The sequence below is a fragment of the Pteropus vampyrus genome, unplaced genomic scaffold (assembly GCF_000151845.1).
Source record: "Pteropus vampyrus isolate Shadow unplaced genomic scaffold, Pvam_2.0 Scaffold1000003359, whole genome shotgun sequence".
NCBI lineage: Eukaryota > Metazoa > Chordata > Mammalia > Chiroptera > Pteropodidae > Pteropus > Pteropus vampyrus.
The window spans coordinates 20,036-33,849 of NW_011917761.1; the positions used below are offsets into that span (position 1 = coordinate 20,036).

The 13,814-nt window shown below is 50.7% G+C and overlaps 1 long non-coding RNA gene across 2 annotated transcripts; it reads right to left on the reverse strand.

Annotated features, from left to right (window-relative positions):
- Positions 1-8,197: 8,197 nt before the first annotated feature.
- LOC105311353 lies at positions 8,198-10,517 on the reverse strand. Of its 2 annotated transcripts, XR_002778849.1 has the most exons (3): positions 10,326-10,517; positions 9,332-9,491; positions 8,198-8,212 (listed from the first exon to the last, which is right to left on the reverse strand). It is a non-coding gene; the product is annotated as an uncharacterized LOC105311353 (long non-coding RNA). The 2 variants fall into 2 exon arrangements; XR_897667.2 differs by lacking the exon at positions 8,198-8,212 and having other exon boundaries at positions 8,942-9,491; positions 10,326-10,509.
- Positions 10,518-13,814: the final 3,297 nt, after the last annotated feature.

Below are 13,814 nucleotides of genomic sequence, written 5' to 3' on the forward strand. Positions count from 1 at the left end.
TGCCCCGTTGACCTGGATGGAGTGTGGAAAGTCTTGGGTCGACACGAAAGACGAACCACAGCAAAGAGTGTCTGTCTGGGCCCATCGCGGCGGAAAGGGCCCCCAGAGGCGGTGGCGGGCAGAGGTGGTCAGAGAGCTCAGACAAGGGAGGCGAGGCAAGAAGTGAAGAGGAGCACCAAGTAAGAGACGGTTTCACCCCATTCACACTCGGGACGCACAGGAGGACACTGCACCATGACCCAGCAGTGTCTTTGGGCAGACGGACGGCTGGAGTGCAGGAATAGAACTTTAGGCAGCTGACTTGGTTCCTGCTGTGGTATAGGTGAGACCCCAGGGGACGGCACTCCTCGAAGTGGCTGACCAGAGCCAGGGGTTCACGAGGGAGGCCTCAGCCGGCCGGGGGCAGATGACGCTGCTGCCGAGGCTGCGGGGTGGGCGGTCCTGCCCAGGGGAGGGATGGAGGATGGCACACAGATTCACGGGGGTCAGCAGAGTGAGGTGAGACCGAGTCGGCCAGGGAGCGCCAGGTCCTGACCAAGAGCTGAGCGTCAGAAATGCAAGTTTCACCGTCCCCACCCGTGGGCGGTGCCGGTCAGCTGCAGCAGCAGCTGGAACCGGGAGGCCAGGGCCATCCTTCCTCAGAGGTCACCTAGAATACCGTGAGCCACAGAGGTGTGGCGTAGGTCCCCTTCCTCCACCCTCACACAGACTCGGGAGCCACACGTTCGCCTTCCCTGTCCTGGAAAGAAGGAAGGATGTGGGGCGGAAACGTCCACTGAAACCGAGTGGGCATTTGTACACACGCGCCAGTCACGTGTTGGCGTCCGACCACACTCACCGGATTGGAAGTAAACTCAGAGTTCTTTTTTTACCCCCTTACGTCCCCGGTCACAGGGTGGGCATTCCTCGCGAAGGTCAGATCAGCCGGGAGAGAAGAAACGAACCAAAGTGCCCCTGCGGTCTGAGGAGCACGAGTGAATCTGGGATGTCAGCACGCGCCATCCCCACCGGATCCTCCTGTGCCCGTCTTCCAATGAGTCCCTTTGAGAGGAGCCTGGGGGTCCTTGCCTCCTCCACTCTTTAACCCAGCACGACGTTCGACGTCCCGGGAACGGACCTCTAACACGGATCACGGAAAGAAGAGAGGCCCACGTGGACTCACGGAGTGGAGGAGCTGATGAAAGTGGTCCCTGGGGTGAACGGGGCCCCCCTCGAGGCCGTGCTTACCCCCCCACCCCCCACCCCACAGGCAATGCCAGGCTCCTTCTCCGCTGACGACGCGGGCTTTCACTTCAAGGCCTGGGTCCTGGAGCTGGACTTCAGAAAGTGTTTCCAGAGCCAGAAAAGGAAGCCCGGAGGAACATGACGAAAGCCGACCTTTTTCATGAGAAGAAGGCGGTTTATCAGTCATATTTGTTTGAAGGTAAATCATGCCAGCGTCCGGCCTAGAGTTGAAAGGCCTGGCTGAGAATCGCAGTAGTTGCCGACAGACCCAGAAACCTCTCCCAAGATCCCGTGGCCAGCCGGCTGTGTCCGCAGAGGAAACACTCTCCCAGGGAGTCCCTGGCCACCTGGCCCAGACCTCAGGGCCTGAGGCAGGGGCAGGGCTTTCTGTCCTGAGAGAGCACCAAACAGGCCCTGCTAGTGAAGGGCAGGGCGCCGGCCGCCACTTCCTGGAAACCCAGGGGCCCCTGGCCCCTTTTGGTCTGTTTCCGTCGAGGAGAGCCCAAGCAATAGGACCGAAAACATCAATTCGGCGGCTGTAACAGGCGTACCTTACGTGCAGCTACGTGACTTAGAATCCGTGTACGTACCCATTGCCCCACTTGGTTCTCGCAACCCACCAAGGAGAGACAGCAATGATCTGAGGCCCCGCCCGAGTCTGTCAAATGGAAACTTGTGCCTCTACCCAGGGATCGAGAGGGCTCAATGTGCAGGAAGGTCTTGGTTCGCCTCTTGTCACAGGCATGCTCTGCCTGATCCCCTCTCCCCGTCTCTGGCTGTCTCACACCTGGTCCTCCCCCTCACATACCACCAGACGGGGGTTAAGGAGCTTTGGAAAGACACGGATTCCCTGACAAAGCCCTTGAGTTCTGATGGTGCACGGGCGGTGGACACGTAACAACGGCAGAAATCTCTTGTGGGTTGGAGCCCGCTCCTTCGCCCGGCACAAATCTCTTGTGGGCTGGGGCCTGCTCCTTCGCCCCAGAGCACACCCCGCCGTCAAATCATGCTGGCCTGGTACCTGTGGTCCTCCTGTAAGATCTTTGCGGACTCGGACTCGCGTCTCTCCCTGCACATCCAACAAGCCATCTGGACCCGGGGCCCTGCATCCCTTTCGTCGTCATCTGAGGACCCGATGGATATCTCCCCTCCGCCGGGGCCAGAACCACAAGGGAGCCCCTTGCTACTGCCCTGCGCCGCGCCCCAGGCCCTCATTCCTCACGTGACGGAACCCAAAGCACAGCCTCGTCGTCACCAGATACGGGTCCTCAAGGCCAACCTCATCGTCGGGGCTTAGGCGGCTTACAGACGCTTCCAGTCTGTCCACGCCCGGCACTCGGACAACGCAAACCTCTTCTACCGTCTCACAGCTTCCTGGACGTCTAGCGTCCTCAACCAAGAAACGCCTTTGCGGGAGCCATTTTGTCCGAGTCTCGAGGTCCTTCCAAATGCCCACGTCTCCAGCTCCTGCCATCGCCCCAACCCGAGTACCTGGCATCTACCGTCCTCATCACAGGACTGCCGTCCGCTCCCCCCGGCGGAACTCCTCTTCACTCTGATGCCCCCTTCGCCAAAACCCCCTACACCCTCTGCCAGGACATCCCTGTGCTCTGACTTAAGTCGACTGGTCTCGCCCCCCAATGCCACCTTTCGAGGCCTCTTACATGGCAGATGTCGTGTGGCCCAACCCAGAACTCCGTGGGTCACAGAGGTAAGAATGGGCGTGGGGTGAGACGGAGGATGGGGGTCTTCCTGCAAGCCCGCTGCTGCTGGATTCCCTCAGCCTTCCTTCCTCAACTTAAAGCTTCTCCTGCGAGGCTCATCCTAAGTCTCCATGACGCTGTCATCCATTCAGCAGTCCTCGGGATCCCTAGGGATTTCCGGTACCTGCTTCCTGTGGTTTTCTCTCTCGTTTGGGGGGTGGGGGGTGGGGGGTGGGGGTGGGTTGGAGGGACAGTTAAGCAACCTGCCCTGGAAGAGCTCAGCCCTCTGCTTCTCCTACCCTGTCTCTTGATTATTTTCAATCTCAGCTTCTGGAAAGCGTAGGCTTCGCTAGCATTCTCTTTGGGCTACCTCTCCATTCGTCCGTAAGGACAGTTCAGGAGTAAAGTCCCCGAACACGTGGCATCCTCAACACAGGTGAGGGCTGGCTGCAGCCATGCCCAGGGGCAACGGCGAATGCCATGATAGAAACAGGTCGATTGGATTTGGGAAGCTCTGAGAAGTCCCGCCTCATCGCGTCTGTCTTCTCCACGAGTTATTCAGACAGGTCATTAGAATGGACGGAAGTCGCTGGTGAGTACAGTCGGCGGTGCCAGTAGGATGACGAGGGAAGGGAAGCGAGAAGGCGTGTTCTCCTGGTCGTGGATTTTAGATAAACGATTCGATTCGGTTTCAGGTTTCGCCACCAACGTTCGGGTTCTCAGATACAGGCAGGGATGTGATCCTTACTGGGGCACAGCAAGAGAGGATGGGGAAGGGGGCCCGAGAAGCAGCTAGGGGGCCAAAGAGAGCTGTGCTTGCCGGGGAGTTCATAACCCTGGGTAAAATCGTTGACGGTGGTCCAGCGGAAGGGGAGGAAGGCTGTGGAGTCCACACCGAGGGCTCCCAGGAGGGAGATGGCTGTGTACTACAGGCATCGGCGGGACGGGGCTGGACGACCAGGGCAGGGGCTTGAGGTGAGGAGAGAGGGGAATTCTAGAAACGGACAGGAGGAGCGGCCCAGGGTTCCCCTGTTGTGACCAGAATAACCAGACCCAACTTGAGTGCTCTTAACCAGGAGACGGTTTATTAGCCGGCGGCTGTCCTTGCAAAGGAGCAGCCCCGAAATGCCAAGATACAAGGTTTTTAGGCCCCAAATCCCCTTCCTCATTCTGTCTTAAACACAAAGGTCCATCTTTCTCATATTCACTACCTGTCAACCCACTGGTCAGGCGTGCAAGCGGGGGGTACAGAAGCAGAAAGCTTGTTGTTAGAACGTTATGTTCCTATGGGTGATTGCCTATGTTCCCATGGGCTGTAGCCAGTGTTCCCATGGGCGATGGCCAAACAGTAATTTTCAGCTTCTATACGATTGATTATTTTTCATGCCACGCAAGCAAGCAGGGTTACACAGGCTAAAATTGGCAGTTAGCGTATGAGCTCATTGTTCCAAGTTTCACGATTAACAGAATGTGGTTAGGGGTTCCAGAAACTAGGCCTAAGGTATAGACTTCCTTTGTCCAGTTTCAGGTTTTAATTATTCTTTAACCCTTTCACATTTCAGCAGGCTATTACATTCCCCACTGGTTTTCTTTAGAATGACTCAATCTTCGAGTCAGAAGTCGGGATTTCTGGCCAATGGGTCGGGGCTGACGCTCCTAAAATTCAAATCTTTGCCCCAGTTATATTGGATTGGATTAAACTCTTAACCCATTTGATCGAGCATGGCCCAAAGGTCAGTAATAACAGCCGAATAATCAATGGCCCTGCTATAGCCGACAATAACGTGGTTAACCAAGAGTTTCCATGAAACCAAGATTCATACCAGTCGCTTCCTTGTTTTAACTTCTCATTTCTGTCTTTCACTCTTTGTCTAATTAATGCTAAACTATCTCTAATAATTCCAGAATGATTAACATAAAAACAGCAAGTTTCTCCTAGTGCTACACACAAACCTCCTTGCTTAAGAAATAAGAGGTCTAAACCTCTTCTATTCTGCAGTACTACTTCAGCTAAAGAATTAAGAGATGTTTCAGGATGATTCATTGATTTCTCTAGAGTGCTGAAATCGTCATTAATCTGCTTTGTGAGCCAGGCTATACCCCGATTCCCTGTAACCAAAGCAGCAGTCCCAACTGCAGCTGATCCTGCCACTCCTAGGCCAACTGGGAGCGGCACAGGCACTGGAACTGCTCGCTTACGCCGAGGATAGTTATATCCTCCCCACAAATCCATCGCTTGTCTTCCTTCTTGTCCGCTCATCATATACACCTGAGGTATAACATGAACCAGCACACAAAATCCAGTATTATTTTTCCAATAGTTAAGATTAATACAGGGAGTTAAACCAGTATTACAAGCAAACCAAGTGCCACTAGGGGCCGCTAAATAAGTAGAAGAGGAGCTACTTACTAAAATAGATGACTTACAATTTTCCTTATACCTAGATCTATCAACTCTATAAGTGTTAGTATACACACAAGTTCCCTTTCCTTGTAAATCTCCCAACGTTACAGATGGGGTTTTGGTTCCCCAAGGGCAAATAGTAACATTCGGAGATGTTACATTCCTAACAGCAGTTTGATCCGTGCCAAGGTTAGCAATGACACCAAGTCCTACGTAATAAGGTGGGGCAGGGTTCAGACAAAACCAACAATCCTTTGTAGCATTTGAGTTACTGTCATTAGCAAACTTATGAACATTATTCGGCATGGTCAAGACAGATTCAGGAGTATCCCTGGGGGGGTGGGGGGGGGTCTATAAGGCTGTCTAGGTCTATGTCCTTTGTTGGCATTATTAGTGCTCCTAGTAATTGCTGACTGTGTAGGAGTTAAGGCGTTTAACCCTCCGTCATTAGGCCTAACAGGACCTAGAACTAACGGTGGCATCCTGACAGGCTTTTTCTGTATTGTTATGAACACTCCAGGATCAGTTCCAGAAACATACAACCTTAGACCCCATGTCTTTCCAGTCAACTAGGATAGATCATCCCACTCTTTGACAGTGAGAATGACAGGATTGCATTTTCCTGTTATGGTACGGGAAGACTGACTAGGTCGAACAAGAGTCAGAAAGGGGTCAGTGTTCTTCCAAGGGGCTATGGTCTCACAACCCCAATGGCCACGGTAATATTGGTTTGGCTTCTGGCAAGTGCTTTGGTCTTCTCTGGGACACGTATGTAACTGTACTTGTTGGATGCCCCTTTCTTTGTCTTCTCTGCCACAACCAAACCAGGGGCCGGATGAAAAACTAGCTCCTGGACCTCTAGGCAAGTCATCACTTATAAAATTAAATTTCTTTCCTAATATATCACACGAATCTATATGAAATGTAGGCTGGTACATAGTCTGGTTCACTAATATGGGAATACCCGTTTCTGATTTAATCAATTCCCATTTGGCCTGCTGAGGTTGATGAGGGTTCCCTTTTACATCATTGATAACAATTAACCCAATTATAATTAACCCCGAGAGAGTCTTATCTTGAGAGGGTCTCTTGTGGGTGTTGCCTTCCATTTCTCTGTCTCCGGGGGAGGTTGCGCTGTCTTAATATGAGTATGATGAATCCAAGGTCTTTTCCCTGCAACCTCGACAGCTGTTGGTGTGGTTAGGATGACTGGAAACGGACCGTCTCACCGGGGTTCTAGGTTTGCAGGTTGAATTTTCTTCACCCACACCCAATCTCCAGGATTATGTGGGTGAGGTTCTGGTACCTTCGGGTCCGGTCTGGTAGCCTTAATGAAGCCTCCTGTTTGTTGCCGGACTCGTTGTAAGGCCCGTAAGGACTTCAGGAGATTCATATTATTATTTATCACAACTTTTTCTATTCCAATTTTAGGGAGTAAAGGCGGAGGTCTCCCAAACATTATTTCATAAGGGGTTATTCCTGAGATGTATGGAGTACAACGGGCTCGCCAAAGAGCCAAAGGAAGAAGGCTCAACCAATTCTCCCCAGTTTCTAACTTAAATTGAGTTAAGGTTTCCTTTAATGTCCGATTCATCCTTTCTACCTGCCCCGAACTTTGGGGCCTATAACTACAACGTAGTTTCCAATTAATCCCTAGTACTCTAGCTAAAATCTGCTGGTTTGGGCAATAAATGCCGGGCCATTGTCAGACCCCGATGATAAGGGCAGGCCAAATCTCAGAACTATCTCTGATACTAATTTCTTAGCTACTACTCGTGCAGTTTCGTGCTTAGTGGGATAGGCCTCAGTCCATCCAGAGTATGTGTCAATAAAAACTAATAGGTACTTAAATCCAAAAGTTCCAGGCGTAACTTCTGTAAAATCAAGCTCCCAGTGCTCTCCAGGTCTCTTTCCCCTGAGTCTCACTCCTTGTTCCGTGGAGGTCCTTCCTTAGTCTACTTGTGCATATACTGCACACCTATGAGCCACGTCCTTGGCTAAATTTTCAGTCCTGGAACATAATAATCCCTTTTCAGTAGTTCAATGAACTTGGTTCCTCCTAGATGGGTGGACTGGTGTGTTAAGTCTATTACGGTCTTTCCCAAAGCCTGAGGAAGGAGCGATCTTCTAGCAGGGAGCATTCTCCATTCTCGTTTTCCCTCTTTTTTTTCCTTTCTTTCTTTCTTTTTTTTTTTCCCCCCAGTCTTTCACTTAATTCCAAGTCGAACGGGGTATACTCAGGCCTTTCTTCAAAGGCTGGGGGAAGCTTCAAAGGCAAGATGTCTCCGGGCCCCACTGGTTTTCTGGCAGCATCCTTTGCTATCTGATCTGCAAAGGAATTTCCTTGTGCCACCTCAGTCTCTGCATTTTGGTGTCCAGGACAATGAATTATGGCTACTCTTTTTGGTAGCCAAATGGCTTCTAACAGGGCTAAGATCTCTTCCCTGTTTTTAATTTCTTGGCCTCCTGATGTTAAAAGTCCTCTTTCCTTATATAAAGCTCCATGTATGTGGGCAGTAGCAAAGGCATATCTACCGTCAGTATAGATGTTTACAGTTTTATCCTCTCCCCACCGTAAAGCTTGTGTTAGAGCTGTAAGTTCAGCCCTCTGTGCCGATGTCCCATGGCTTAGGGCCTGTGCCCATATCACATCCCTGACTGTTACTACGGCCGCCCCGGCATACCTTACTCCGTCGGATACAAAACTGCTTCCATTGGTAAATAATACCGCATCCGGATTAGGCCACGGCTCATCCTTCAAGTCTGGCCGTAGTCCAGTTACCTGCTCAAGGTGCTGAACACGGTGATGCAATGGAGCCTGCGGGTCATCATCCGGGAGCAGCGTGGCAGGGTTCAGGGCTGCGGTTTTCAAAAACTGGGTCTGTGGGGGGTTAAGCAACAGTACCTGGTACTGAGTAATCCGGGCGTTGGAAATCCATCTCTCAGGAGGGCTGCGCAGCATGGCTTCAACTGCATGTGGAGCCACAATTTCAATATTTTGGCCCAAGGTCAATTTAAAGCGTCTTTGGTCAATAGACCAGTAGCAGCTAGTGCTCTCAGGCAACTAGGCCTTCCTCCAGCCACCGGATCTAGTCTCTTTGAGAGATATGCCACCGGTCACTTAAATAGTGGCTTTTAATTTCTGGAGCAAATCTCTTCCTTGCAAAGGAAAGGGACGTTCAGGCATAACTAAAAACGAATGCGTGATGGTTCCCTTTCCCAAGTCAGTAATTTCTGCCTGTGTCCGTGGGTATGCCTTCCCTTTCCCAGTGGCTCCTTGAATTACAGTCTTTTCTTTGGATAATAGACCGGCAGTTTCTGTTAAAACTGAGTACGTTGCACCAGTATCAGCTAAAAAGTTCACAGGTTTGCCCCCTACTTGCAAAGTTACCTTGGGCTCTCGGGGGCTCATTAGATAAGAGCCCCGACGCCCCTATTCATCTTCCAAAAGAATGAGGGGCCTTTTTTCTTCTCACCTCCTGGTTGCTCCTTTTCAGGGCACTCGTTCTTCCAATGTCCTTTCTTTTTGCAAATAGCACATTGGTCTCTTCCTAGCCTAGGTTTTCTATTTTGGCCTTCTTCGTTGCTAGGTCCCCCTCTACGGTTAGGGTTTTTTTTTCCCAAGGAGGTCGGTTTCCTTGTCGTCCCACAAACATGACCTTTTGCACACCGTCCCTATTGTTAAAGACCTTCTGAGCTATTTCTAATAATTTGGATAAATTTTCTCCCTCAAAACCTTCCAATCTCTGTAACTTCTTTCTAATGTCAGGGGCCGACTGGCTAACAAAGGCCAAATTAATGGCTCTTCTATTGTTGGGGTCCTCCGGGTCGATAGGTGTATATAAGCGGTAAGACGCTAATAGTCTTTCCAAGAATGCTGCAGGTGACTCGTCCTTAGTCTGAATTACTTCACTTACCTTGGACAGATTTATTGGTCTACGTGCAGCAGCCCGGAGTCCCTGTAGCAGAAACTGGCGGTACCTTAGGAGAGCCTCCTTACCTTGATCTGTATTTGGATCCCACTGGGGACGTCGAGTCGGAAACACAGCCTGTAACCTGGTTAAGTCTGCTGGGGGCTGCCCATTTGGGTCTGTTACTCCTCTAGCCACCTCCCGCAAAATTCTTTCCTTTTCTTCAGTAGTGACTAAGACCTGTAAGAGCTGTTGGCAATCATCCCAAGTGGGCTGACGGGTAAAGAAAATAGACTCGAAAAGGGAGGTTAGTCCTTGTGGTTTCTCTGAAAAGGATGGCGTTTGCAATTTCCAATTATATAAATCACTAGTACCGAATGGCGAGTAGATGACAGTAGGCTCACCTCCACCTCCTGGAATCACCTTCAATGGGGCTCGAACAGATACTGGCTCTTTTCAGGGAGGTTGAATCAGGGGAAGGTGGCCTACGACCCCTAGACCGGGTTACGGGAGGTTCCGGTCCCTCCGGAGGAGGACGTCTACCCCCATTTCCATTGTAGGGTGGCGGATACCAGTCATCCTCCGAGGGAGGTCCCTGCAACACCGGTGGGGGCTTCTTAAAACCCTGGGGTATGGCTGCCATTACAGTAACGGGCGCACGACTGCAATTCCGTAAGTATTTAGGGGCATCAGAAACAACATCAATCCAAACATCAATATGAGGAATTTGGTCAGGATGCCCAGGGTTTCCATAAATCACACCTCGAACCCAGAATGCAGCCTGCACGTTAAATGATCCCTCGGAGGGCCATCCTACTCCGAAGGTCGGCCAATCTAATTGACAAAAGCGCTGCAAATCAAAAGGGGTTACTGAAGCACCATAGGCCCTTGCCCTGCGACGAAAATCTTTAAAGTTGTTAAGCATGCACTGTAACGGAGTTAGTTTGCCCTGTGATTGTCCCAGAGTTCCACAATAAAGCACACGAAGCAAAACAAAACAAGACAGACACAGACTAACAAACCAGAACAGGACTGAGAAAACTGTCGTCACAGTCTCAGTCGACCGCCGACCGCCGACCTCACTTGTCGCGTCCGACGTCCGCACGGTCCCTGGGCCCCCTACCAGAAACTGCCTCAGCACTCCCAGGATCGTGCTCCGCAAAGCGAGAAACCACAGGCGGCGGGCTAGGGCAAGTGCCCTAGAGGCCTCCCCAACCGCAAATGGTCCAACGCCCCGGTGCACTGATCAATTTTCCCACAACGAGAAGATCTCGCTGGGGCCTCCAAATGTTGTGACCAGAATAACCAGACCCAACTTGAGTGCTCTTAACCAGGAGACAGTTTATTAGCCGGCGGCTGTCCTTGCAAAGGAGCAGCCCCGAAATGCCAAGATACAAGGTTTTTAGGCCCCAAATCCCCTTCCTCATTCTGTCTTAAACACAAAGGTCCATCTTTCTCCTATTCACTACCTGTCAACCCACTGGTCAGGGGTGCAAGCGGGGAGTACAGAAGCAGAAAGCTTGTTGTTAGAACGTTATGTTCCTGTGGGTGATTGCCTATGTTCCCATGGGCTATAGCCAGTGTTCCCATGGGCGATGGCCAAACAGTAATTTTCAGCTTATATACGATTGATTATTTTTCATGCCACGCAAGCAAGCAGGGTTACACAGGCTAAAATTGGCAGTTAGCGTATGAGCTCATTGTTCCAAGTTTCACGATTAACAGAATGTGGTTAGGGGTTCCAGAAACTAGGCCTAAGGTATAGACTTCCTTTGTCCAGTTTCAGGTTTTAATTATTCTTTAACCCTTTCACATTTCAGCAGGCTATTACACCCCGATGCCCAGCCATGTCCGTGGGCATCCGCCCTGGACCTGGCAGGTCCGGTCTCTCGAGTGACAGTTTGCAACAGGTTCCACGAGGAAACTTCCAGCGCCTGCGGGCTCGGCTCGGAGGCTGGCACGGACCTCACAGGGTGGCAGCGCGCAGGCCAGAACCACCCACCAATCCGAGCCCATCCCATCCCTGGCCCAACAGTCGCCTTTGTTCTCCGTGGAAGAACTTCCGGCGCTGTTGCTATGGTTTCGAGGGCGGAACTCAGGAAGCTGCGGGTGCCGGTGCCGGTGCCCGTTCGCAGGGGTCTCTCGGGTCGGTCCCCGCTTCTGGTGACTGTCACAGTCATGCGCGTGGCGTCCGCCTGCACTATCGGTGTGTTCCCCCCGCCCCCCACCCCCCGAAAACCAGCCAACGAGAGGGATTTTCTTCCCGTTGCCCCGTCACCGAGTTTCTCGGACCATCAGATGGCACTGTGGAGCCACGAACGGACCCGATCCCCGCCCTTCCTGCTTAGAAAAAAAAAAAAAGAAGAAGAAAAAAACAACAAAAAAAAGCGGCGCGACCTTCTCCGGGACAATTGGCCACATTTCCTTCTGGGCCTGCCTGAGCCAGGCCTGTCCTGAGGCCCAGCTGCTCCTCCCTTCAGTGGCTTCCTAACCGAAAACCTGGTTTCCCTTTTATCAATCTATTCTTCGGTGACCCTAGTCACTCAAGCTCCCTGGAGAAAATCGGGAAGACCGCTACCATAATGGAATGGAAACCACCGTCCCATCGCCCAAGGACGACCATTAATAATGATTGGTGATGGCGAGCATTTGCCTGCCATCTTGCTCCCCGGCAAATGTCATCAGTTTGCATCCAAAAGAATCTTATAAAAGATTTTTAAAAAAAAAGAAAACAAAAAAGGCTTTGTGATAAATCTCTTCAGCAGGTTTTCTCACCCATAAACTTCTACTATAAACACTATGAGATTCACATTGCGCTGTGACTTTGACATCTTTTATTGAAGTCAAATTTTCAGCATGGAGCAGCCCTGCTAAAATCATTTCAAAACACCTGAAGTTTTTGACTCATCTCTGTCCCTAAAAGTACGAGTCGTCTCAGAGAGTGAGAAATACTGTATTTCGTAACTGAGAGAGCCAGCGGGAATAACCCCTGACTCCTGTGCCAAAGGGAAAAGGCATAGCGTTACCTTCTTGAGGACAGGAGCTATAGTTTTTCTTCTTCCGGTTTTTATTATTTTCATTTACTTCTTTTTATTTTCAATTTATTTATTTGTTTGTTTGTTTTTGCTTAGCATTGTATTTTCGATGTATGAAATCCACTCGTTTTGTCCTCCGGCATCTTCGCCTTGTTGTCTGTCCCCAAGGCGAGGGCCGGCTGCTCCCTGGGCTCCTGTCCCGTGGGGCTGGGAGTTTAGGAAACCCCCTGAGAAGATCTGTCATAGAGTCACTCCATTATTTTTACCTCAGGCTATGCAAGGAAACTCTTCTGATCGTTGTCATTTGGGAAAACAGAGAAAAGACAACAGAAAGAGAGAGTGATCATCCTCGACCCAGCCACTTTCAACATGTCTTGCAATCCCGTTTCATTTTTACACCCTTGTGACACCGCAGTCTCCAGTATGGGATTCTGACGTTTTGAGGGCTGACAGTGGGTAATGCGTATATTTCCCTGAAATTCGACTTTCCCTAAACTCCCGCACGTGCACCTTCCGCCACTCCCACCCTGTTTTCGAAATATGAAAAGTAATGAACGCTAGGACAAACTATTTGAAGAAATCTACGCCCACATTTTAGAGAGTTTGCTTGCAGGGATTCCTTACAGGTTGACACATGTTGCCACGGTCCTTTAGACGGGAACACGGGCCAGGGCCTGCGTCATTGCATCCCGAGAGTGCCGCTAATTTTTTAAGTGTTGCGGAGCTGAGAGGTGAAAACTACGTCCTCTTTCCTTAAAAACAACTTTTAAAAATTATTCGCGAGATTCGATATCCGTTCGTATACGGAAGACCTATGCATCTGTCTCTGTGTCTTCCTCGCGTAAAACGGATTGATGAGAATTCGTGTTAGGGGATTTCATTAATTTTAAAATGAAGATTGGAGAAAATGAGGAGACGGAGACGCGGGCATTCGAAAACAAAATGCAGCTAGATGGAAGCGAAGTTAGTTCGCTAACTCCGTGTCGCCTTTCCCTGTTATCGTTTCATACCCATAACAAGGATACTCCTCATCCAGGGCTTCGGGTCATGTCTAACCGAGAACTGTGCCACTGGCCTGTCCAAACAGGTGATCCAAGCTATGATGTAGGACGGAAGACCGAAGAACAGACTGCCCCTTCAACCCGCCGCCGGGGACTTCTTGGCTCAATTTCCTGGACCTTGCTTGCACATCCCTGTTCATTCCTCTCCGAAAAGAACCGGCTGGCGACCAACGCAGTTCACTTTGTCCGGGAGTTCATCTTCTCTAAGAGGAGACAGTGTAAAATAATCAAAACAGACCCCAGGTTTCCTTGCTTCAATCCTTGTCCCTTTAAAAAGGTTTCTTTTTCGCTTCGCTTCGCTTCGCTTCTCTCCTCTCCTGTACCGTTTGGGTTACCTCCTCCAACCCTCAAAACCTGAACGAGGCACACAGAAACAGCCCTCCAAGGACTGTTCTGGGGGCTGCTGGAATGAGATTTGCACCAGCGGTGAGAGCAAGAGGCATGAATGAGAGGAACCAACTCCCAGCCATTCCAAC